The sequence below is a fragment of the Loxodonta africana genome, chromosome 11, assembly GCF_030014295.1.
Source record: "Loxodonta africana isolate mLoxAfr1 chromosome 11, mLoxAfr1.hap2, whole genome shotgun sequence".
Lineage (NCBI taxonomy): Eukaryota > Metazoa > Chordata > Mammalia > Proboscidea > Elephantidae > Loxodonta > Loxodonta africana.
In genome coordinates this window covers 27,616,850-27,642,324 of record NC_087352.1, presented here as the reverse complement: position 1 = coordinate 27,642,324, position 25,475 = coordinate 27,616,850, and the positions used below count along the sequence as shown (strand labels likewise).

Here is a 25,475-nt window from a genome sequence, read left to right as displayed (position 1 = left end):
TCACCACCAATAGATTAGGTATTGATGAAAGATGAGGCTCTGGATACCTTTCTACAATTTTGTCATTATGAGAAGTACAAGAAAGTTGGTTGGTTGGTCCTACTTTCACTAGACTAACTGGTTAAGAGATGAGCTCAGGGCTTCAGAGTCAAAGCTCAAGTGCTGCACAAGCGACCTCAAACTTTCCACTCGTGCCTTGAAATAAAGCCTTATTTCTTGTAGTAATAGAGCTGATGTTGCTGAGAGTGAAACCCAGAGTCTTATTGTTAGAATGGCTGAATTACAACTCCAACCCAACTGCCAACCTCTAGCGGGGTCTGCAGTTAAAGTGAGGGCATTGATTGGGAAGAATTGGGATCCTGAAACCTAGGATGGGACGTATGGGTAGATAATCAGTAAGCTGGAGACAGTGGGCCACAAAGTCCCATAGAATCACTCCTGCCAGAAGAAACGTTAGCACCTCCATTCCCATCTAATGAGATTAACCTAGCTGCATCTAAAGCACCTTTGCCCGAGTCATTGGGACATTGCCTGAGGCAGATGCTTTACAAGACAATCTGGAATGTTTTCAAAACTTTTCTCCACCGATTTTGGCTTATAGATCTATAACTAGACTTCAGTCTCAGTGAGCCCCAAAAGGCGAAGTACAAAGTGTAACCCAGGAGGAGGTACGATACAGTCCAAAAGAGTACAACACGTAAAATATGTACAAAGAGAACCCTGGGGAATATGTGTGGGAATGGCTATTAAGAGTGTGGGATAATGGTACAAAGAACATAAAGATGGATCAGTCTGGGTTTATTGATATGGGCTCACTAAGCACAGATTCTTCATTCAATGTTTCAGCTTGAGAAGTTAGGAAAGGATCTAATAGTTTGTTTGGTTAGGTTGCTGAAGCATGGATTGTGTGGTGGCCTACACTAAATCAAGTTAAAGTTCCAGACCTGCCTTGGTATATTGTAGAAGAAGCTATCCAAAGGCTTAGGGAAATTGGCATACTAGAGTGGATTTATCAGTTTAGACCTACAGACCCACACATGGAGTCCCCAGAGGACACACCTGTTACCACAACAGTGAGGAACAAATTTATGAAGGCAGCCCTAGTATCCTTGAAGACTGCTGTGATTGCTATTTTACATAAGTCAGATTTGACAGTAGGAACTGCCGTAGCTGAATTAAGACACTTAACTACAATGGGGCTGATTGGAGGGGCCAAGTGGCACCACTCAATTGACAAAGAGAAGGTGGGAATGGTTACCATAATGGTCAGCAGAGTCAAAGCAGTAATCAGAATAGTCTGACTCATATGGACTTATAGTATTGGCTACTTAGTCATGGTGTCCCTCGGAGTGAGATAGATAGGAAATCTACTAAATATTTACTTGATCTGTACAAGCAGATGAATTCCAGGTCAAGTGAACAGCAGTTCGCCTAACAGTCTAACAGTCTAACTCAAGCCACCAGAAGAGAGAGTCACCGCCCCTCAATGAACTCCCAGACATGAGCGAGTTTACAGAGCCACAACCCCTTGACTGAAGGGAAGGCCAGGTCCCCTTAAGGAATGACTCCAATACACTATCAAAAACTTATACTGTTAATCTTTTTTAAAGCCTTCCCCAAAGAGATCTACTCACTTCTACAAGAGTGGCTGTTCACTGGGGAAAAGGAAATAATCAGACTTCTCAGGGATTACTGGATACTGGCACTGAGATGACACTAATTCCAGGAGACCCAAAATGTCACTGTGGCCCACCGGAGTGGGGGCAAATGGAGGTCAGTTTATTAATGGAGTCTTAGCTCATGTCAGTCACACAGTAGGTCCAGTGTGTCCCCAACTCATCCTGTACTGATTTTCCCAGCTCCAGAATGCATAATTGGAGTAGATATACTCAGCAACTGGCAGAACCCTCACATTGGATCCCTGACAAATGGAGTAAAGGCTATTATGGTAGGAAAAGCCAAGTGGAAGCCATTAGAATTGCCCCTACCTAGGAAAATAGTAAGTGAAAAGCAATACCACATTCCTGGAGGGATTGCAGAAATGACTACCACCATCAAGGACTTGAAGGATGCAGGGCTGATGATTCCCACCATATCCCCATTCAACTCACCTGTTTGGCCGGTGGGAAAAACAGATGGATCTTGAAGAATGACAGTGAATTATTGAAAAATTAAACAGGTGATGACTCCAATTGCAGCTGCTGTTCCAGATGTAGTCTCATTGCTTGAGCAAACTAATACATCTCCTGGTACCTGGTATGCAGCTATTGATCTGGCTAATGTCTTTTTCTCCATAACTGTTTTGAAGGACCATCAGAAGCAGTTTGTCTTTATCTGGCAAGGCCACCAATATACCTTCAGTTGCCTATCTCGGTTACATCAACTCTCCAGCCCTGTGTCATAATTTAGTTTTCAGGGGCCTTTCCCTTCCACATGACATCACACTGGTCCATTACTTTGAGGACATGCTGATTGGAGCTAGTAAGGAAGAAGTGTCAATGACTCTGGACTTATTGGTAAAACATGTGCATGCTAGAGGGTGGGAAATTAATCCCACAAAAATTCAGGCACCATCCCCTTCAGTGAAACTTCTAGGGGTCCAGTGGTGTGAGACATGTCAAAATATTCCTTTTAAAGTGAAGGAAAAGTTATTGCATCTGGCTGCTCCCGTAACTAAAAAGAAGGCACAATGCCTAGTGGGTGTCTTTGTGTTTTGGAGGCAGCATATTGCTCATTTGGGTGTGCTACTCTGGCCTATTTATCAAATGGTCCTGAAAGCTGGTAGTTTTGAGTGGTGCCCAGAACAGGAGAAGGCTCTGCAACAGGTTCAGGCTGCTGTGCAAGCCACTCTGCCACTTGGGACATATGAACCAGCTGATCCAATGGTGCTTGAAGTGTCCATGACATATAGAGATGATGTTTGGAGTGTCTGGCAGGCCCCCATTGATGAATCACAGTGCAGATTCTTAGGATTTTAGAGGAAAGCCCTGCCATCCTCTGCAGATAAGTACACTCCTTCAGAGAAACAGCTTTTGGCTTGTTACTGGGCCTTAGTAGAGACTGAATGCCTAACCGTAGAATGCCAAGTCACCATGTGGCCTGAGCTGCCATCATGAACTGGGTGTTGTCTGACTCACAGAGTCATAAAGTAGGTTGTGCACAGCAGCACTCCATCATTAAATGAAAGTAGTATGTACAAGATCAGGCCTGAGCTGGACCTGAAGGCACAAGTAAGTTGCACGAAGTGACCCAAACGCCCATGATCTCCTTTCCTGTCACATTACCTTCCATCTCCCAGTGTGCACCTATGGCCTCATGGGGAGTTCCTTATGATCAGTTGACTGAAGTAGAGAAAACTTGTGCCTGGTTTACAGGTGGTTCTGCACGATATGCAGGCACCACTCAAAAGTGGATAGCGGCAACACTATAGCACCTCTCTGGGACCTCCCTGAAGGACAGTGATGAAGGGAAATCCTGCCAATAGGCAGAACTTCGAGCAGTGCACCTGGTTGTTCACTTTGCTTGGAAGAAGAAATGGCCAAATGTGCAATTGTATACTGGTTCATGGGCTGTGGCCAATGGTTTGGTTGGATGTTCAGGGACTTGGAAGGAACATGATTGGAAAATTGAAGACAAGGACTTATGGGAACAGGTATGTAGACAGATCTCTCTGAATGGGCCAAAGAAATGAAGATATTTGTGTCTCATGTGAATGCTCACCAACGGGTGACCTCGCCAGAGGAAGATTTTAACAATCAAGTGGATAGGATGATGTGTTCTTTTCCCAGTTATTGTCATCTTTGCTCAATCGAGCTCATGAACAAAGTGGTCATCATGGCAGGGATGGAGGTTAATCATGGGTCCAGCAACATAGACTTCCACTCACCAAGGCCAACTTGGATACAGCCAGTGCTGAGCGCCCAATCTGCCAGCAGCAGAGACTGACATCAAGTCCCCGACAGGGTACCATCCCTCTAGGTGATTTGCCAGCAACCTGGTGGCAGGTTGATTACACTGGACCACTTCCATCATGCAAAGGGCAGCATTTTGTTCTTACTGGAAAAAACACTTACCCTGGGTATGGATTTGCCTTCCCTGCACAACATGCTTCTGCCAAAACTACCATTTGTGGACTTACAGAATGCCTTATCCACCATCATGGTATTACACACAGCATCGCTTCAAATCAAGGGACTCACTTCACAACAAATGAAGTGTGGCAGTGGGCCCATGCTCATGGAATTCACTGGTCTTACCATGTTCCCCATCATCCTGAAGCAGCTGGCTTGAAGGAAAGATGGACTGTCCTCCTGAAGACATGATTACAGCACCAGCTAGTTGGTAATACCTTGCAGGGTTGGAGCAATGTTCTTCAGGAGACTGTATATGCTCTAAACCAGCGTCCAATATATGATGCTGTTTTTCAGATAGCCAGGATTCATGGATCCAGGAATCAAGGGGTGGAAATGGGAGTGGCACCATTCACTATTACCCCTACTGACTCACTCAAAAGATTTTTGCTTCCTGTCCCCAGGTCCTTATGCTCTGCAGGTCTAGAGGTCTTAGTTCCAAAGGGAGGAATGCTCCCACCTGGAGACACATCACTGATTCCACTGAACTGGAACCTTGGCCACCAAGCTTCTGATGGCTCTGGACCAACAGGCAAAGAAAGGAGCTACCATACTGACTGTTGTAATTGATCCTGATTACCAAGAGGAAATCGGATTGATATTACCTAATGGAAGTAAAGAAGAGTCTGTCTGGAATGCAGGAGATCCCTTAGGGCCTCTCTTAGTACTACCGTGCCCTGTGATTAAAGTCAATGGAAAACTACAGCAACCCAATTCCGACATAACCACTAATGGCTCAGATCCTTCAGGAATGAAGGTTGGGGTCACCCCACCAGGCAAAGAACCACAACCAGCTGAGGTGCCTGCTGAGGGCAAAGGGAATATGGAATGGGTGGTGGAAGAAGGTAGTTCTAAATACCAGTTATGGCCACATGATCAGTTGCAGAAATGAGGTCTGTAATTGTTATAAGTATTTCTGCTTTGTATGTGTGCATCACATATTTTTGTCTTCTTCACTAATAAAATATATCAATGGGGCTAGTGCATTTTTGGTTGTACTCGTGTTAGTGTGTATCACATTAGACACAAGTATGGCTTTGTAATTGTCTTTATTCAGAGATTATGTATGGTTTGGGGAGATGTGTACAGGTGCCAAGTTGACATGGGGTGGACTGTGATGGTTAAGACTGTGTGTCAACTTGGCTGGGCCATTATTCTCATTGTTTTGGCAGTTGTATAATGTTGTGATCACTTATCTGTTGAACTTTGATATGTGATCATCCCCATGATGGAATCGGCTGAGCAGTACCAGAAAGGGCGGGATCTGTGGCAGCTCACCTTCATCTCCCCACCCTCTTCCACCTACTTCCTCCCTGCTTGCCTTACTGGGACTTCTCCTTGTTCCGAATCTTGCAGCTGGCTCCCATTCATCTGGCCTCTGGTTCTTGGGACTTGGGCTAGCAGCTTGCCAGCATCTTGCCTGCCGACCATTGATCTTTAGAGCCTGTGGCAGCACTGCTCTCTGGCCTGCCAATCTTGGGTTTGCCAGCCCCTGTGGCTATGTGAATCAGAAGAATTTTCTTCCCTGACTCAAACACTTAGAACTTAAAGCCTCTAAAAACCCCGTGAGCCATTTCTTTGCTATAAATGTCTCTTTATATATGAAGGGGTATATAAAACTCTTTCTCTCCTCACCCTCTGCAGAGCCAATACACTTGGATATTGCAGGTTAAATCCCTGTATTGTAGGTTAAATCCCTGCTTCACAAGTCTTCCGGACACACCAACAGCCTTTCAGACACTGCTTGGTGCCCCATGTGTGTCCGAGTACATGTGAGCTCCATAAAACATTCTTGGCTGTAATCTTTATTGAAGTAGATTGCCAAGCTTTTCTTCTCCCATGCCACAGAGGGTGAGTTCCAACCGATGACCGTTCGTTTAGTAGCCAAGAGTGAACAGCCTACACCACACAGGGACCTATTTGGCGCCATACAAGTAATGAGATTACAAATATGCAAAAGGAGGTGGACAACATCTATCTGCAAATATCAGAAATTCAGAGGTTTCCCCTAGGGAACTTTCTTGTACATGTCCTAGAGTTAAATCACCATAAAGTTATAATAAACCAAAGAGAAAGATTTTATTGTTCAAAGCGGCAAAAGTGGGAAATGGACAAGCATGCTACCAGTGCCACGTTTGCCCGAGTCCAAGAAACATTACAGAAACATCAGAATATATTAACATCATCAGTTGTTAGGTGCTGTTGAGTCCTTCCAACTCATAGCTACCCTATGTACAACAGAACAAAACACTGCCTGGTCCTGCGCCATCCTTACAATTCTTGTTATGTTTGAGCCTGTTGTTGCAGCCACTGCATCAATCCATCGCACTGAGGAGCTTCCTCTTTTTCATTGACCCTGTAGTTTACCAAGCATGATGTCCTTCTCCAGGGACTGATCTCTCCTAACAACATGTCCAAAGTATGTAAGACACAGTCTTGCCATCCTTGCTCCTAAGGAACATTCTGGTTGTACTTCTTCCAAGACACATTGGTTTGTCCTTTTGGCAGTCCATGGTATATTCGATATTCTTCACCAACACCACAGTTCAAAGGCATCAATTCTTCTTCTGTCTTCCTTATGTATTGTACAGTTTTCACATACATGTGATGCAATTGAAAATGCCATGGCTTGGGTCGGGCTCACCTTAGTCTTCAAGGTGACATCTTTGCTTTTCTATAGAGTTCTTTTGCAGCATATTTGCCCAATGCAATGCGTCTTTTGATTTCTTGACTGTTCCTTCCATGGGTGTTGATTGTGGCTCCAAGTAAAATGAAAGCATTGAAAACTTCAATCTCTTCTCCATTTATCATGATGTGGCTTGTTCATCCAGTTATGAGGATTTTTGTTTTCTCTGTGTATTCCAATATTTTTCAAGCTATTGTTATTATACCTGAGAGCCCAGTTGATGTGTCTGGATGAGTCCTTTTGAGTCCAGCTCCCACTGGATCACATTCTTTATAGTCAAGGACAGGGAATAATGGCTCCAATTTTATCTCTTAAACCACTCCCTCTTTTTGATTAGATACCTGATGAGTACCTGGACTTAGTTGGGCTCCTAGATGGTAGGCATGGCAGGCTCTTTAATCTCACTGAGCTAGTTTTCCACCCAAAATCTTAAATAAAAGTCATGTTCTCATCAATCACATTGCAGAAATGAGCAGACTCAATGTACATCAACATTTTAGCCTGAGGATTTCTTTTGCCTCCTACATGTGTAAGACAACATAAGATAAGTTTTATTATACCTAATACTATCAGGATGCAGACTAACAATATTACTATTCGTTTCAATAGTGATCTAACCCATGTACTTATTCCTGATGGTAACCAACCAAAGAAATCTGGTATTATAATGTGTAACCAAGTAGCTTGCTGTCTGAGTCTATGTATATCCTGTTCTATTTCTCCTGTGTTACTTATTCAAATGCAACAAGAGGTATTTGTTACAGCACAGGCTCCACCTTCTTGGAATCATAAAAAGTCTACAGTTATTCTGTTATCTCACTGCATCTTGGCTAATGAGGTCAGAGATCCCTGTTTTGTATCCATCCCATTAGCACTTTCGTCTGCTATTTGTTCCACAATGATTGATAAATTTATTAAAGATTTATCCAGTTCAACTATACCGTAAGTAGGAATTAAGGCCCTTAGAAATGACCAACCCCACCTTGAGTGATGGACCAATGGGTTTTCTTCTGACTCTCATTTTACAATGTCTAACAATTTAACATTACCTTCCCTAATATTTACTAGCATCATTACTATGAATATCTAAAGGTAATCCTAAAGTCCCCAAAGTGCATTCACCAGGAATTTAAACAAGAGATTTCCCACATAAACTCACTGTCAGTTGAAAGGGATCATCTAAACTAGTATAGGTGGATACATCACAGCACACAAAGTTTATCTAGAGGGAACAGAAAAATTTACTATGTGGCAACCAAGTTTCCATTAGGGAATACATGATTAGCAGGATAATACAGGATGGACCCCTCCTGTTGGAGGTCTTCAGTTAATATATTTAAATTATAGTAAGTGCTCTTCCCAAGGGCAAGCTGCCCCTCCCTGGCTTACCTATTAATAGTCATGGGTCACTTTCTCAGAAGCAGAAGTGGGCCTAAAGCAAATTGAAGTCTGAGCCAGGCTTTGTGACAGCCATTTTAGTTAGGCGAAGTGCCTCAGTTTTAGGGTGTCTTCACATATTCCTTTACCCAGAAAAACCCAGTGGCAAAGTCACTTTGGAGGAACTACTTGGTTTCCCAAAAGGCTGACTCACGGGATGAGGTCAATCTCCTCTGAGAACCTGGTTTCTCCAAGATTCATAATTTTGTATATAGCAAGAGGGTGACAGTTTGATTACAAACATTAGATAGGTATTTCATGCACACTGTCTTAAAGACTAATTAAAATAATTACTGATTTACCCTAAACATAGCTCCCAGTCTGAGTCAGTTTGCCAAACAGACTGAATTCTTCAAAAAAGCAAAACGCTTAGAGTAAAATAGCATTACTGGTTTATCTGGACCATTGTTTGACTCAAAAGTGGCTTTAGGAACCAGTTTTTTTTTTTTTTTTTTTTCTCAAAGCTTGAGGCTCAAAAGGACACCCAAAGGCAATGGCCTGTGTGAATTAACCCAACCTCCATGAAAGCCAGAAATCTGAATTCCAGGAGAATTACAACTCTTTTGTCATCCTCTCCTTTGGATCATGATCTTGTTATGGAATCTTTTATCAAAAACATTCAGTGATGATAATTGGGCAGGCACCATCTGGTTTTAAGATCCCAGGCACCATATAGAAAACCAGGAGGCATAGCAGAAACACTAACAACAACATTAAGTCAATTGTCTGAAATAACCAACGAAACCATGACGCTAAGGACTTTGAACCAAGGAACAAATCTCAGGAGGTACTTGTTTATACATAACCCAGTGCCATCGGGTCAATTCTGACTCATAGGGACCCTACAGGACAGAGTAGAACTGCCTCATACAGTTTCCAAGGAGCGGCTGGCGGATTCGAACTGCTAATCCTTAGGTTAGCAGCCGTAGCACTAAACCACTACCAAGGTTTCCTGCTTATACATAAGCAGCAGTAATTATTTTTCATGTGCCTCAACAGCAACTACATTCTACAAAACCTCAAACTGTGTATTAATATAAGCACAGCAACATTTATCTATTAAGGCACAAACTGTTTCTTGGGAGACTAACAAGAAATCTAATGCCATTTTATTTTGTAAAATCATACCTCAATTTTCAGACACTTCTCTGGTTATGGTATTTACAACTTTGTAAGTTTACCAACAGGAATTTCTAATTTGAGAGTTACAGTATCCAAACACATTGGTTAGATGATTTAGGAGAAAGGAGGAAAGTGGTTTCTTATATCCAGAAAGTAGGAACTTAAAACATCGGCAAAATTCCCATAAAACACCCTAGTAATCTTTTAGAGTACTCAGCCTTATGTAGTTAATTTCTGTTCCAGTAATTCTGGAGCAGCCACAGTCTGTGAGCCCGGTCAGCTTCTACGTAAGATTTCTAGCACTGGTGGTGACGCGGTGGACACTTTCTCTTCCTGTTGAACACAAATTTTACATGCCTTCTGAGTTTCCTCATCATTACATAATGACATGAAAGCTTCTACATAATGTTTTTCATCCCTCTAACCATTTCTTGTGCAATATACATCTAGCTGAAGGATGGTGTTGTGGTTCAGTGATCTGTTCACAGACCACTTTTCTTGGTCCCCTAGACGATGCTGGGGCCAAGAAGTTTTACATAAGAAAATTAGCTTTTTCTTTTTCATGGGATCATAGCCAAATTTATCCCAATTCTTTAAAATACACCCTAAGGGTGAACACTTAGGAATGCTTTTAGTATTACCCATGTTTTTTATTGCTTCACACTGGCGCAAAGACAGACAAACAAAAGAACACTGGCTCCAGATATGCTCAGACAGAAGGACGCTCCCTCAACTCAGAGGAGTGCCCACCAGATGGCAGGGGTCTAGTCCTATCTACCACAGACCACCTTATAGACCTGCCAGGATTGGAATCCACCAGAAATAGCGCTTACTTGATTACCGTAGTTTCTTCCCTCCCTCTCTGGAGTTGCCTTTGGGTTCGGAGTGCATCCGCCCAGAGTCTGAAGAGGGGCCCAGACAGAACAAGTGGTTGTCAGCTGCTGAGATCCTTGTCGGGTTGGGACCTGTGCACCCGGAACACCAAGTGTTTGGCTCCTGGCTGGCTCGCCAAAATATTACTGGGTCTCCACGTCTCACTCCACGCGACACTAAGACACCGGTCAGGTGAAAGAGAAAGAATCGCCAAGCAAAGGAGCACACCACCAGAACTTGGGTTGCCAAGGTGGCTCTCCCATCGACACAAGGGTTTATACAGGGAGGAAAAGAGAGTAGGAGGCTCCCCCTCTGGGTGTGTTCAAGAACGTGGACTACCGTGATTGGTGGGCAGTCTCTATAGTGACAACCGCGTTGTCTGGTCGGTGCGGCCTTACTGGGATCCAGGCCTCTCAAAACGGTCGAGGTAGAGGAAAAATGGCAGCCTGGCTCCTCCCAGCCCCCCCATGTGGGGGACTTCTCTGTGACAGGTTACGGGGAGGACAAGTTGAGGTTCTTTGCACTCGTGTGTGCTATTCTGTGCCTCCGCAGGCACCTAAGACTGGTTTCGTCAAGTATTCGCCCCCATCCCCTTAATCGATTTTTTTTTTCAATGCCGGAATGAGGAAGTCAGGGTGTTTAGTTTAGCCCTACCCGGTCGCCGTCTAGCAGTGGCCCATCTCAGAATGATATGTGTATTTGGACCTGTAGCCTTGGGAGGCATCTAAAATAATATTTTTTAGCCTCCAGGAGCATGATGAGCTTCATGGAGTCTGAAATGATGTCTCTAAACATCGGTGATCAAATGCAGCCAACACTATCCAGAATTCTGTCTGTGGCCCTTTAGTAAGTCTTGAAGCCCCTCTCCTGTTCTGGGGGCCACTTTCCAGGGCCCCATGCGATGCCCTTTCGCCTTTGTTCTGGGGAGTCGAAGTGGAGATGCCCGAACTGCATTACCCAGACTTCTGTGCCAGGAGGGGCAGCAGCTTGAGCCAATGGGAACCCAGGAAAGGGCAGTTCTGCTCATACGCACCACCTACGGCCGGGACTTCTGGAGTCCTCTTTCTGGCCGTCTGTGAGATGAAGTTGTATGATCGTGTGTAAGCAGTGCGGTTTCGGCACAGTGGTGATGTGACCCGGAAGCCGCGCGGGGAGGCAGTATCCCGACGACACAGAGGCGGGTCTGAGACTCCTCATCGTTACCGTCGTGAGCGCCGTCCCGGATCCCCGCACGTCGACCGCCGCGCCTGGCCCCGCTCCGCCCACCGGCTCCGTGGCGACCGCCGTATTGAGGGATCCGACTCAGGTGAGGGACCCGTCCTCCTGGTCCTGACCCACATCTCCCAGTCCTCGAACCCGCATGGGCCGCCTGCTCAATTCTCTTCAGGCAAGGCCCTGGTCCTGCACAAGGGGGCGCTCGTGGTGAGGCGGCTAACAAGAGGTCGGCAGTATGAATCCACCAGGCGCTCCTTGGAAACCCTATGGAGCAGTTCTACTCTGCCCTGTAGGGTCTCTATGAGTCGGAATCGCCTGGACTGCAACGGGTTTAGTGTGATGAGGGGGTGGGAGAGAGCCTCTGGCAGACGGATCGGCAGGGTAAAGGCTGGCGGTGCGACTTAGCCAGAGCTACAGAGAAACCTGGGGTCCGTTGTGTGTCTGCAGTGAACAGGGAATGTTAGGAATCGCGTCTGGATGGCAGACTGAGGAGGGTTGTGAACTAGAGGGAGATGATTAAAAAGCTGCTCAAAAGAAGAACACTTTGGAAAGGGGATGGTAATGGTGAATCACAGGGAGATTGAGTCTTTTTCGAAGGTCACACAGCTGCTTAAGAACACCACTGAGGACTGAGGACCAGAGATAATGCAGTGATCCCGAGGTCACCTGGCTCCAGGGCTGGACAGAGGGGCAGGAAGGCCAGAGCCCATGGTCACCTTTCTCTCACATCTCCCACTTCCCATGGCTTCCCATGGCTGCAGAAACACTTAATGGACCCTACACAGGTGAGTGGAGGGTGTTCCTGGGCCTCACTGATCCTGACCCTACCCATATGTTCTCTGGGATTGTGGTGCCCTGTGTGGGGCCCTTTACCTCCCACTCTTCTAGCCGTCTAGTCTGGGGACCCTGAACACACCTGAGAAATTAGGCATCTGTACTGCAGCTCATGGGAGTAGTGGGAGGGTTGGAGCAGGGAAGGAGACGATCTGACCCAGGTCTCATCAGGCTCCTTGTGGCTACAGCATGGAGAACCTACAGTAGTCCAGGTGTGTATTGATGGTAGCTGGGCCGGTGTGATAGCTGTGGAGTGGGAGAAGTGGGTTGGATTTTTGTATCCGTCTTTTAGGTAGGCCTGCCCTGATTTTCTGATTTGGGGTTAGACAGAGAGAAAGGTAGAAAAAGAAGTCAGGGATAATTCCAAGATTTTAACAACTGGAAGGATAGAAAGTCCTTGACTTAGGTGAGGTCTTAGTAGTAGGCGTAATTTTCAACGCTGATTTCGGGAGTTTTCTTTTATCCATATTAAGAGTCTGAGATGTTTCAGGGAACAAATGAGCGGAAATGTAAAGTGGGCAGCTGGACACATAGATCTGAAATTTGGGGGAGGATTTCAAGATGGACACATTTCTAAAAGGTGGCAGACAGCATGTGAACCAGGGTGGAGCTGGGGGTCACGTTTAGTAGTGGGGACCCTGGTCATGATGGTTATTTTAATAGCTGGGTAGGAAGCAGGCAATGGGGAAGAGAACTGGGTTTCTTGCTTGGATCCCTGCTTGGGGTGATGTGCATCATAAACACAGTTGAGGGAGAGAACTTGCCATGGAAAGAGGAAGAGAGAATGATCTGGCAGGTGGCCAAGACTTCCAAGGAGTGAGTATTGAGACAGATGTGGAGACATAGAAATTATTGAGACAAGACGACAGTAGGTTTGCAAATGGAACTTAGTCACTGCTCTGTGGACTCACCAAGATTTTGTGGTGACTGTTGGTGATATCTGATGTTTCAGTTAAGCTGGTAGATTAGTTTAGGGGCACAAATGGTCAATTGTAGACTCACTAGGTTTGAGATGGAGAACCACTAGGGTCTGCCTTTGAAGAAGGCTTAGGTGGAGGGAGGAAATGCAGTGCAAGTGGAAGAGGACTGTGGGTATCCTCGATCATCAGGTGTGTCTGGTGGACTGAGTTTAAAGACAGAAACAGAGGCAGACAGGGAGGCCTTCACAGCAGGACTCAGGGGTGCCCCAGTAGTGGAGACAATCAGAGGTCTGGGGTAGATCTGGATCCTGTTGGAATGTGACAAGTTTTCTGTGGATGTCATTTGCTGTAAACATGTGGGGAAGTCAGGGAGTTGCTCTGGTGTGGGGCAAGGAGGGGAGGAGACTGGGAGTGCAGAGTGGGAGAGGCTATGGGACAAAGAGAGGTATGCCATGGAGAGAAGCATGAACTGATGGCCCTAGGGCCTTGTGTTGGGGACCTGCCCTGTGTTGGGGACCTGAGGGTGAAGGATGAGCCCATATTTGGTAGTGTCTGGGAGACACAATCTGGGAAACCCCAGGTAACTGCCTGTTAAGAGGCTGTGTACGTGGCTCAGCTTAGACCTCATCTGTCTGCCCACCTGCCTCTTGGTACTGCAGACTGACACAGTGATCGGTGGGATCACAAGGGGAGAGTGGGCATCAGCGGCACCAACTCCTGGCATCGCCTCTGAGCTGGGGGCTGGGGAGGAAGGTGAATAGGAGATTGATATGTGGGAGATATGTGGAGTCATAGGAGACAAACTAACCATGGAATGAACTGTTGTCCCCATCATGGCAGGGCTGTGTCATCTTTGAGGGTGTGGCCATTAACTTCTCTCAGGAGGAGCGGGAGCTTCTTGATGAGGCTCAGAGGCTACTGTACCGAGATGTGATGCTGGAGAACTTTATAATCATAGACTCCCTGGGTAAGATCATCACAGTGACCCCAGTGTCCCAGGTTGGTTTCTGCTTTTGCTCTTCTCCCCAAAGACAGCTCTGTCCTTCCACAACCAGACCATGGCCTCTGCTATCTCTTCCCCCCTTTCCTGGCATGGGTGCTATGGAGTCCAGGCCTGAGCCCTGTGCACTGCCCTGAGCAATGCAGTCCCTGAGCAGCCCCACCACTTGCTGCCCGAGAGTGTGCAGGGAGGAGTCTGGAAGCCCAGTGGATCCCACCCTGCTTGTCCTCCCCTTTCCCTGACTGAGTGATGTGTCCACATCCATACCACCTCTGTGCCCCAAGCTCTGCCCCCTTCCCCTAGCCGACATTTCTTCTTGCTTTTCTGTGTCAGTAATTGCATGCATTATCATATCCTACTTGTAAGGACCAAGGACTGTTTTTACATGGCTTTCTTTCAAGTTTTTTTTTTTTTTCCTAATATTAATTTTCTCTCCCTTGGTCTGTTGTGTGCTGATTTTCTCTGGGACTGTGGTGTCCACTCAACTGTCCTGTCTTTCCCTTAGGTTTTGCATCATACAAGTCCCATCATGAAGACGGGCTTCAGGGACAGTCCCAATTGCCTCTCAGAATGGACATGGCAAGATGGTCTAGAGGAGGCCTGGCCCTACTGAGCCACTGCTGGGGGAGGGCATGACAGCAGGGCTGTGTTTAAATCACACCAGAAATCTGTCCTGTGTCCACCACCATTGGTGCAAATGCCACTGGCCACACCTCGTTTCAACTTTTTCTTCCCCATACTTGACACTTTGCTTTCTTGTCATTTGAATTGTGACTTCCAGCCTCTGGCTGTCCCGCCTTTCTAGCCATCTGCTACCTGCTCCTCTCTACTACTCCCTGTGCAATGTTCTACAATATTGATGCAAGCGTGATGTATCATAACGTGTGTACACGTCTTTAAATAATTCTAAAATGCCAGCTAATCAATTCAAGATTTTTCTGGTTGGAAACAGCAAACCTTCTGCACAGCAGTACGTGTCACCAGCAGACACGTACTGGAGAAGTCTAGAGGAGACTTTGGAGTCCGTCTCACCCTCCCGATGGGTGAAGGGCTGTCCTGATACTTGGAATCTGTAGCTCTTCACAAACAAGGCCCCGTCCACATCCCTTCTGAAAGATCTCTCTCCACTATGATGCTTCTGGTGCTGGGGAACATTTGTACTGAGCCAGAAGCCTTCTCTTTTTGAAGGCTGATGGCAGAGGAGTGAGATGGAGACCCTGCCTGTCCTCCCCGTGCTGTACCCCTTTATCCTCTTCTTATCTGGTGAGGCCTCCCCCATTCTGTGATCATTAAATAACTAGTATAGCAAGAAGCCCCTTTCTGAACAGAGCTTCAGATCCCTCATCCTCAGAACAATCCCATGGACTATTTCCTCTTTGTGTCTGACAGACATTTTGGGTGATACATCCCCATCCTACCGATGTCAACATGCATTTCATCATTTCTCTGCTTTCAGATTGTTGCCATGGATCAGAGGAGGAGGAGGCATTTTCTGAGCAGAAAGTTTCTGTGGAAGGAGTGTCAGAGGTCAGGACTCCACAAGCAAGCTCGTGCACCGAGAAGACTCACACCTGTGAGAGATGTGTTTCAGTCTTAAATGACATTTTGCATCTGGCTAAGCACAAAGCAATAAACCCTGGGCAGAAGCTGTACTTGGATAGGGAGTGCATGAGAGGCTTCTGGCTCAGTACAAATGTTCCCCAGCACCAGAAGCATCATAGTGGAGAGAGATCTTTCAGAAGGGATGTGAACGGAGCCTTGTTTGTGAAGAGCTACAGATTCCAAGTATCAGAACAGCCCTTCACCCATGGGGAGGTTGAGACAGACTCCAAAGTCTCCTCTAGACTTCTCCAGCACCAGGTCATACCCAACAGTGAGAAGCCACACAGTAGCACCAAGTATGGGAAGGCCTTTCACAGTGGAAATGGTCATTACAAGTGGAGAGAATATGGGAAAGCTTCAAGCCACAAACACGTACCTGATCACCCCCAGAGCAACCATACTGGAGAAAGGCTGTATAAGTGTCGTGAATGTGAGAAATCCTTTAGCCACCACTCCTCCCTTAGCAGACACTGAAGAGTTCACACTGTAGAAAGGCCTTTTGAGTGCACTGAATGTGGAAAAGCCTTCACCCACAAAGTTAACCTCATGCAACACCAGAAACGTCACACGAGCAAAACCTTATGAATGTGGAAAATGTGGGAAGTCCTTTAGCGAAAGCTCAATCCTCATTAAACACTGGAGAATTCACACTGGAGAAAGGCCTTATGAGTGCACCAAACGTGGGAAAACCTTTAGGCAACGTTCCGGCCTCACCGATCACCAGAGACTTCACACGGGATCAAAACCTTATCAGTGTGCCGAATGCGGAAAATCATTTAGCCATAGTTCCAGCCTCTTCCTTCACCAAAGAGTTCATACTGGAGAAAGGCCTTATACATGCAACATATGTGGAAAAGCCTACAGCAGAAGCTCCCACCTTATCGTACACAAGAGAATTCACGCTGGAGAAAGACCTTATGAGTGCAGTGAATGTGGGAAATTCTTCAGCAGTCGCTCCCAGCTTAATGTGCACAAGAGAGTTCACACTGGAGAAAGGCCTTGTAAGTACAGTGAGTGTGGGAAATCATTTAGCCAACATTCTGGCCTTAGTAAACATTGGAGAATTCACACTTGAGTACGGATTTATGACAAATCCTCTAGCCAGAACTCCAGCCTCAGTCAATTCTGAAAATTCTGCACCAGAGAAAGGTATCATGAGATCAATGAATGAACACCTTTACCACCAGAATGTCCATACAGGAGAAAGGGCTTAGACCTGCAAAGAATGTTCTGTCTGTATTGAATATGACATCCCTAGAGAGGCTTTAAGGAGCCATGGTGGTACAATGGTCAAGTGCTTGGCTTCTAATCAGAAGGTTAGCAATTCAAATCCACCCAGCAGCTCCGTAAGAGAAAGACCTGGTGGTCTGCTCCTGTAAAGATCACAGCCTAGAAAACCCTGTGGGACAGCTCTTCTCTGTCACCTGGGATCACTGTGAGTTAGAATCAACTGAGTAGCACCTAGCAACAACAAGAGCGGCTTTATGAGGGAACCATCTGCCTAAATTTGAAGCTCAAACTTCAGAATTCCAGAGTGGTGAAATTACCCAGGCTTCCAGGCTTTTGTGAAGCTGTCAGGAGCTATGTTGCTTATTTCCCTGCCAGAATGATGTCACCTCCAGTTTCTGTGAGAGAAGCCATCTCATGTATACCACCTGGCAGGCCCGTACAGTATGCATCAGGCATCCCAACCAACTCAGGCAAGGCGTGTCTGTGCTGACTTCTCCCATTCCCTGGAGTAAATCATGGATAGTTTGAGAGTTTAGGGGCGCTTCGTTCTGTTCTCTGACTGTTTAGGTCATAGACCGCAACCAGTTTTGGCCAGGAGGAACCTGTGTGGGCTCTGCTGGCAGCCAGCAGAGAAGGTTTACCTTCTTCATGACATTGGTCTCATGTGACATTCACGATGGATTTTTCTAGCCTCCCAAGTCAGCCAATGATAATTACCTACCTCACATTCCTTTAGTTTATGCAATAATAAAGGGCTTATTGTTTAACCCATCATCAACTGACTGTTCATGGCATGTAGTTGCTTTACAACAGATTTAGTCTGGGGCAATGGTTAAATACTTGGCTGCTAATCAAAAGTTTAGCAGTTTGAACTCATACAGCCGCTCTGCAGGAGAAAGACCTGACAATCTGCTCCTGTAAGAATTACCACCTAGAAAAACCACTGGGCAGTTCTACTCTGACACATAGGGTCACCATGAGTCAGAATTGACTTGATGGCACCCAACAACAACTGTGAAGGGGAGGAGTCCCTGGGTGGTACAAACATTTAATGTATTCAGCTGCTGGCTGAAAGGTTGGAGGTTCAAATTTACCCAGCAGTACCACAGAAGAAAGGCCTGGCAATCTACGTCCAAAAATTGAGCCTTGAAAACCCTATGGAGCACAGTTCTACTCTGATACACACAGTCCCCAAGAGTCAGAACTGACAAGACAGCAACTGTTGTGGGTGCTACAACTCTCTGCCTCAGAGGACACAGTATGATGGCAAAGTAGCTGTCACTGAGGTTTGGCCTAATGTGCCTTACTGACCATGATCTCCTAGGAAAGAGTGCAGGGGATTTTGGTGTTGATTTGTGACCTGTATGCCTGAAATTTTTGTGAGACCAGAGGTTACCTTAATTAACTACAGTTGTGGCAACTCTAGTGTTTCTGGGAACAGCATGAATTTTTTCCCTTGTTCCCAAGGCATGTCTTTCCCCCTGCTGAGGGGAAGCATTTCCCCAGACCCTACAAAAGATCCCTGTGCCCTGAAGTCCAGCAATAGTCAAGTGTACAATTTGATACATACTTAAACCCCTGAGACCAAAAGATTCCTTCTTCCCCTTTTAATCCATCCTTCTTAAAATACAAACCTATTGATACAAGAACATACTCTGCTTCTTGTAATAGGTGTTTGCAAATATATACACAATTGGAAAGCACTGCTATGAAGCCCCATGAGCCTTTCCCCAATGTTGCATCATTATTGATCATGTTGTGACCATCGTTGTTTTGTCTGTTTCTGTGCACATTATTGACTTGTTTTACATATAATCATGACATCTTGTCTCTTAATGCATAATCTCTCAGAGTCCACTTCCAACTGTAGGACTCTTTCGAAACTTAATAACTGCCCAGCAAAAATACTTGAAGTGTCAAAAGTATGTTATTACTGTGCCAAGAATGTATGTGTTCTTTTAGGCAGATTCAGTGCAGTCAGGTTCTGTCTTAGTTTCCTAGTGCTGCTGTAACAGAAATACCACAATTGGATGGCTTTAAAGGACAGAAATTTATTTTCTCACAGGAGGCTAGAAATGCAAAATCAGAGCACCAGATCTAGGGCAAGGCTCTCTCTGTTGCCTCTGGGAGAAGATCCTTGTCTCTTTCAGCTTCTGCAGATCCAGTTTTCCTTGGTAATACTCACACGGCATGTATCTTCCCACATTTGTGCTTGCTTCTGTATCTAATCCTCTGTTTTTATAACTCAGCGGTGATTAGGTTTAGGATACACCCTACACTGATAGGGCCTCATTAACATGGAAAACCCTATTCCCAAATAGGAATCCGTCAACACATATAGGGGTTAGGGTTCCAACACATATTTTGGAGGGGCACAATCCAATTTATAACAAGTTCTAAAATGTATGTGTGTGACTTATAGTGGTTGTAAAAATGGCAAGGAAGTAGACCTCCTCTCACTTCAGGAAGAGAGGAGAATAAAGATCAGCATCAGCCCAAGGCTGATTCCTATGAGGTGGAGGTCAGACATACCTCTATTACTCTCCAACCTTTTTACCATTTCCAACACCAGCTATCCCTCCCATGGCACATTTTACTTGTCTACTGGGCTTGATAATTCATTGCAGTGGCCACACAGAACTCATAGACCATACTCAGGTTTGTGGGGGTTGTTAGGGAAATAACAGGTTACAATTCAGGATCAGGCACAACTCAAGATAGTTGTTTGATCAGGACAGCTTCTTGGCCATCCCTACAGGCAGGCCTCTCAACTCTTGGCCTAGCTTCTATCCTGCTAGGGCAAGTGTTACAAAGCTCTTTAGCTCCACCAGTAAGTGCCCAGAGATACTCCACTCTGCCAGGAAGCCTCCTACCTGAAGGCACTCATCTCTCTTGTTCCGTGGGTCAGCAATCTTAGCCTGCTGGTCCGTGCCCCTGCTATTGCATGCCATCTTCAGTTTTAACAGCTCTCTCTGTCTCCTGGGTCTAGGAAGTTCTTAGCGCAGGGACCCCGGGTCCAAAGGATATGCTTCACACCTGGCTGTTCTTGATGGTGGTGAGGTCCCTTCCTAGCCTCTGGGATTGGCTCTCTTTAGCAGGATGACAAAACAGGTGCGATGGATAGCTTTTATGTGGCATTTCTTGCCATGGTCTTGTAACTCCCACCCAAGTGATGGGTGGGACTATGCAAGTAAGGAAATTGTGGCCCAGTTGGTCAGTTTTGCTATCCTGCTAGGCTTAAAAGAGCCAATTCTAGAGCAGAGAGGATCTAAGGAAGAAGAACCAAGAGTGGAGCACATCCTTTGGACCGACGATCCTTGTACTGAGAAGCTCCTGGAGCCAGGAGACCAAGAGAGAGACAGCTGTAACACTGAAGAAAGCGAGAAGTTGTGGCAGAGATAGGGTGATGGGCTTCTCAGCCCAGAGTAAGAAAGCTGAGTGCCTTTAGGCAGGAAGCTTGCTGGCAGAGTAGGGTGCCTCTGGGTGCTTAGTGGAGCTAGGTCCGCTGACCCACAGAGCTAGAGCTGAGTGCCTTTGAGCTTAGTGGCAGAGTGGGTTGCCCTTGGGCACCTATAAAAAAAAAACAAACCCGTTGGCGTTGAGTCGATTTTGACTCATAGCGACCCTATAGAATAGAGTAGAACTGCCCCATAGAGTTTCCAATGAGCACCTGGTGAATTCGAACTGCTGACTTTTTAGTTAGCAGCTGTACTGCTTAACCACTATGCCACCAGGGTTTCCTTGGGCACCTATGGGAATAGCTAAAAGAACTTTGTAACACTCAAGCAGAGCAGAGGCCGAGGGGCCAGAGAGAGTCGTGCCTGCAGGCACAGCTGAGAAGAGACTGTCCTGATGGAAGCACTGTGTTCTGCCCATTCCTGAACCTGAAATGTAACCTGTTAGTTTCCTAATAAACCCCATAATCGTGAATATTGTCTATGAGTTCAGTGTGGCCACTGCAATGAATTATCAAACCCAGCACAGAAGTAGAGAGTGCCGTGGGAGGGATGGTTGTATCAGAATTGGTAAAAATGGCGGAGAACAGGTGGCATGTCTGACCTCTGCCTCATAGGAATGAGCCTTGGGCTGTTGATCTTGGTTCTTCTACCCGCTTGTGAAGTTACAGGAGGTCAGATGCTGCCATCACTATTTTCATACTGACCAATCCCATACAGGGGTTCCATGCACCTTATTTGTATGGCCCACCATTATAAGTGTTGCAAGCACCTTATTTGCATTAGAAAAAATGTGCAATTCCCTTGGTGCACCACAAGCACCTTATTGGCATAGTCCCACCCAATCATTTTGTGGGAGTCACAAGACCATGGCTAGAAGGGCCGTATTAAAGCAATTCACTGCATTGCAGTGGTTGTGTCCCTAAGTAACTTACAGGCATTACCTTCCTCTTCTTTATTTGAATTTACTGAATCTTTTGTCCCTAAGGAAACCCTGGTGGCCTAGTGGGTAAGTGCTATGGCTGCTAAACAAAAGGTTAGCAGTTCAAATCCACCAGGTGCTCCTTGGAAACTCTATGGAGCAGCCCTACTCTGTCCTAGAGGGTCGCTATGAGTCAGAATCAACTCAATGACAACAGGTTTGGTGTTTTTTTTTGTTTTTTGTCCCTAAAATTTTCAACATTCTAGATTTGTCTTTTTGTATCTCTCTGAGGCTGTTTTACTGCTCATCCTCCCCCCCGCCCATATTTCCCATAAACTAGATATTAATGAGACAGGTGAGTGAGATACGGTCCCAGTAGATAAGTATATGTTGATGTCTTAGTTTTCAAGGGCTGCCATAACAAGATGCCACTAAGTGGATGGCTTTAAAGACAAGTTTATTGTCTCATAGTTCTGGAGACAATAAGTCGAAATCGGGGTATCGGCCGTGTTGATTCCTTCTGAGAGAGGAACTGCTCATGCCCCTCTCCTAGATTCTGGTAGCCCTCGGTGTCTGTTGGTGTTCCTTATCTTACAGATGTATATTCATATGATGTCTGTCATTCCCACTGTGTGTGAGTCCGTTTCATGTCTGTCTCCCCTTTTATAAGACACCACTCACAAGGGATTAGGACCCACCCTACTCCAGTATGACCTGGTTAATTGATAATATCTTAAGAGAAAAACCCTGTTTCCAAACAAGGTCACAGTCACCAGCACAGGAACTAGGATTTCAACCTTTATAGGACACAATATAATCTATAACAGATGGTAATATACCTGGAAATATGCAGTGTGGCTGTGTTTTGCTAGCCCATATCAACACAGGGTGGAAACACACAAATATATCAGGTACCATATGAGCCAGTGGTGCGTCAGTTTCTGATGGTACTATGCCTGGACACACTTTGTATGACCGTTGCTACCATGCCTCAGCGCAGTTTGGAAATAAACATTTCAGAAAACTTACATTCCAGGTTTATGACAGGCATGTGATGGTTAAATTTTGAACAAATCTATATGCATGCGTTGTTGTTAGTTGCTGTGGAGTTGATTCCAATGAGTGGCAAACCCATGTGTTAAACAGTAGAATTGTTCTACAGAGTTTTCTTGGCTGTAATTGTAACGGAAGTAAATCCCCAGGACTCTCTTCTGCATTATCACTGAGGAGTTCAAAATGTAAAACTTTAAGTTAGCAGTCGACTACAAACCTCTTTCACCACTAAGGGACCTTAAGCAAGGAAATATTATTACAAAACTGAAGACAGTTCTTGTTTGATGAATCCTACTTTGACTTTTCTGGGAAACATCTAAATTTTAGGTGGTTTTAAAAAGTGGCATTTAATAAAATGTGGCTAATAAAACTTTAAGTTTTTACCTAATAATATCTTAAAATCCAGAAGAATCCTACTCTTAGCCACTAAAAAAAGTTTCAAACTGAGAAATTACAATTAATTCATTTTGTGTTTGTCCATGAAGGTAATGAGAAATTTCCATGTATTTGTTATGCAAAGTGAGGGTGTGAACATGAGTTAAACATTTGGCAGAATTTTAAATACTATGTATATATATAATTTAATGTAATATAATTTTTGGAAACATATAATTTTTAAATATAAGTGGTATCTATTTTGTATTTGCATGACAATTTCTGTGAAAAAGTATTTTTATATTTATGAGTTTATTTTGAGAAATGCTTATATATATATATTTTTCGAAGTTAGAAAACATGCTTGTTCAGTCACTGATTAGGAAGGGCACTTAGATGATTATCAATAGCCTCCTTTTTCCCATAGTTCTTACGGAAAATGATGTTACTTGTTCTGTCCTTCACCTTTATATTTTTATTCTTCAGTGCCTTTCATCTTATAAAATTTTTTAATTTTTTACATACTACAGTGATCTTAAATTACTGTATGGTTCTGTTTTGTGTATTGCTTATGAAGTACTTATCACAAGCCATGTTTTAAAGAAATATACTTCTATATGGCTTATCTGTTAGATTTTAATTTTTATATTTATGTATTAGTATATAAATGTATTGATTTGTCTAAATGGCATGCAGTAGAAATTGAGTTCTATTTTTATAAATAACTGCAAATGTTTTCCTAGTGTGTATTGACTAAACTTTTCTTTCCCATCTGATTTTTAAATTCCCTTTTTACTCATATGCTGTTCTTAATATATTTCATGCATATAAATATCTGTCTCTATTTTATATACGAATATGTAGAGCTAGTTTTATCTCTCTATATATTTATCTGCCTTCTACATATAAAATAGTTTGCAACGTTTTCTAGACTCTGTGTTCTATACTCTAGATTTTATCATCAGATTATTGACTAAAGCCAAATTTTAATTGCATTTTTTCAATACCTGGTAAAGTTAATCATCCTATTAAAAGTGATTTCATTTATTTCTCTTCTCTTTCCCCAGCAGAGGAAATTTGTAATGTTAGCATTTGATTGTGTTAACATTGCTTAGTGACACTTACATTTAGTTTATGGAGATATTTACAAAATTGAAGCTTCCCATTCAGGACCATAGTTTATCTCTGCTTTATTTAGATCTTCTTTTCAGTCTGTCATTTTCGTTCACTATTTGTTCGATTTATTTAGTTTTATGGTTGAGTTGCTTAATTAAGCCTATCTGTCATAACATATTTACTCATCACATTTTCCAATATAACACTGTGGAGTAATGAATTGTAAATTACTATTTTTTAACCTAGCATTTGTGTATATTTTAAACATGTATTAGTATTAATAAAAATTTGTTTTATTCATTGTATTTAGCAATTATACACCTTAATCCTCTTTACATGTGATTGTGTTATTGCCATAAATATATCCAGGATTATCGTTTCTCTTATAGATTGACCTGCCATGCCTGAAATATATTGAGTTTTTATAATATTGTGGTGTTGAACATCATATTTCTGAACTATTTTTAAATGCTACTAATATTTAAACACTGTGCTACCAAAAAATAAGGACAAAAAAAACATTATTCTAATTTTAGAAGGTACAAAAATTGTCCATTGCCGTTGAGTTGATTCCCACTCATTGTGAACCTATACGGCAGAGTGGAACTGCCCCGTAGGATTTCCAAGGCTGTCGTCTTTACAGACACACACTGCCACGTCTTTCTCCTGTGGAGTGGCTGGTGGATTTGGATTGGTGACCTTCGATTAGAAGCTGAGTGCTCTGCTAGGGCACTGCGCCACCAGGACTCCTGTACAAAAGGTTGTTGTTGTTGTTAGGTGCCGTCAAATAGGTTCCCACTCGTAGCAACCCTATGTTCGATAGAACAAAATGAAGTAGTGACCCTTTAGTATGCTGCATTTTTGTTCATTACTGAGGTCACTGGGTGCTCAGATGCTACTCCTAACATGGACATGTTTTGTTTGCCTGTCTATTTGGAACCTGTTTTTATAACAATTAGGGATATTACCTAAAACCAGTCCGGCTTGGAAGGCCTGGTAACTCAAGTAAAAAAAATTAGTCAGTGCTGGGAGGCACCATGCCACGTACTTGAGTCTTGCATTCTCTACTTTGCAATTTTACCCACATGTTGTTTTTGTTGTTGTTGGATGCTGTTGACGCTGAATCATAACAAACCTATGTACAATAGAACCAAACATTGCCCAGTCCTGCACCAGTCTCACAATTGTCGTTATGCTTAAGCCCATTGTTACAGCCACTGTGTCAATCCATCTCTTTGAGGGTCTTCCCTTTTCGCTGACCCTTTACCAAGCATAACGTCCTTCTCCAGGAACTGGTCCCTCATAACACGTCCAATGCACCATCGTCGCTTCTAATGAGCATTCTGGTTGTACTTCTTCCAAGACAGATTTGTTCGTTCTTCTGGCAGTCCATGGTATAGTCAATATTCTTTGCCAACACCATAATGCAAAGGCATTGATTCTTCTCCAGTTGGCCCTATTAATTGTCAGGTTTTCACATGCATATAAGGTGATTGAAAACATCA

At 44.3% G+C, this 25,475-nt stretch overlaps 1 pseudogene; it reads left to right on the top strand.

Annotated features, from left to right (window-relative positions):
• The first annotated feature begins 11,178 nt into the window (after positions 1-11,178).
• Positions 11,179-24,887, top strand: LOC100667093 (zinc finger protein 664-like; annotated as a pseudogene).
• The last annotated feature ends 588 nt before the right edge of the window (positions 24,888-25,475 follow it).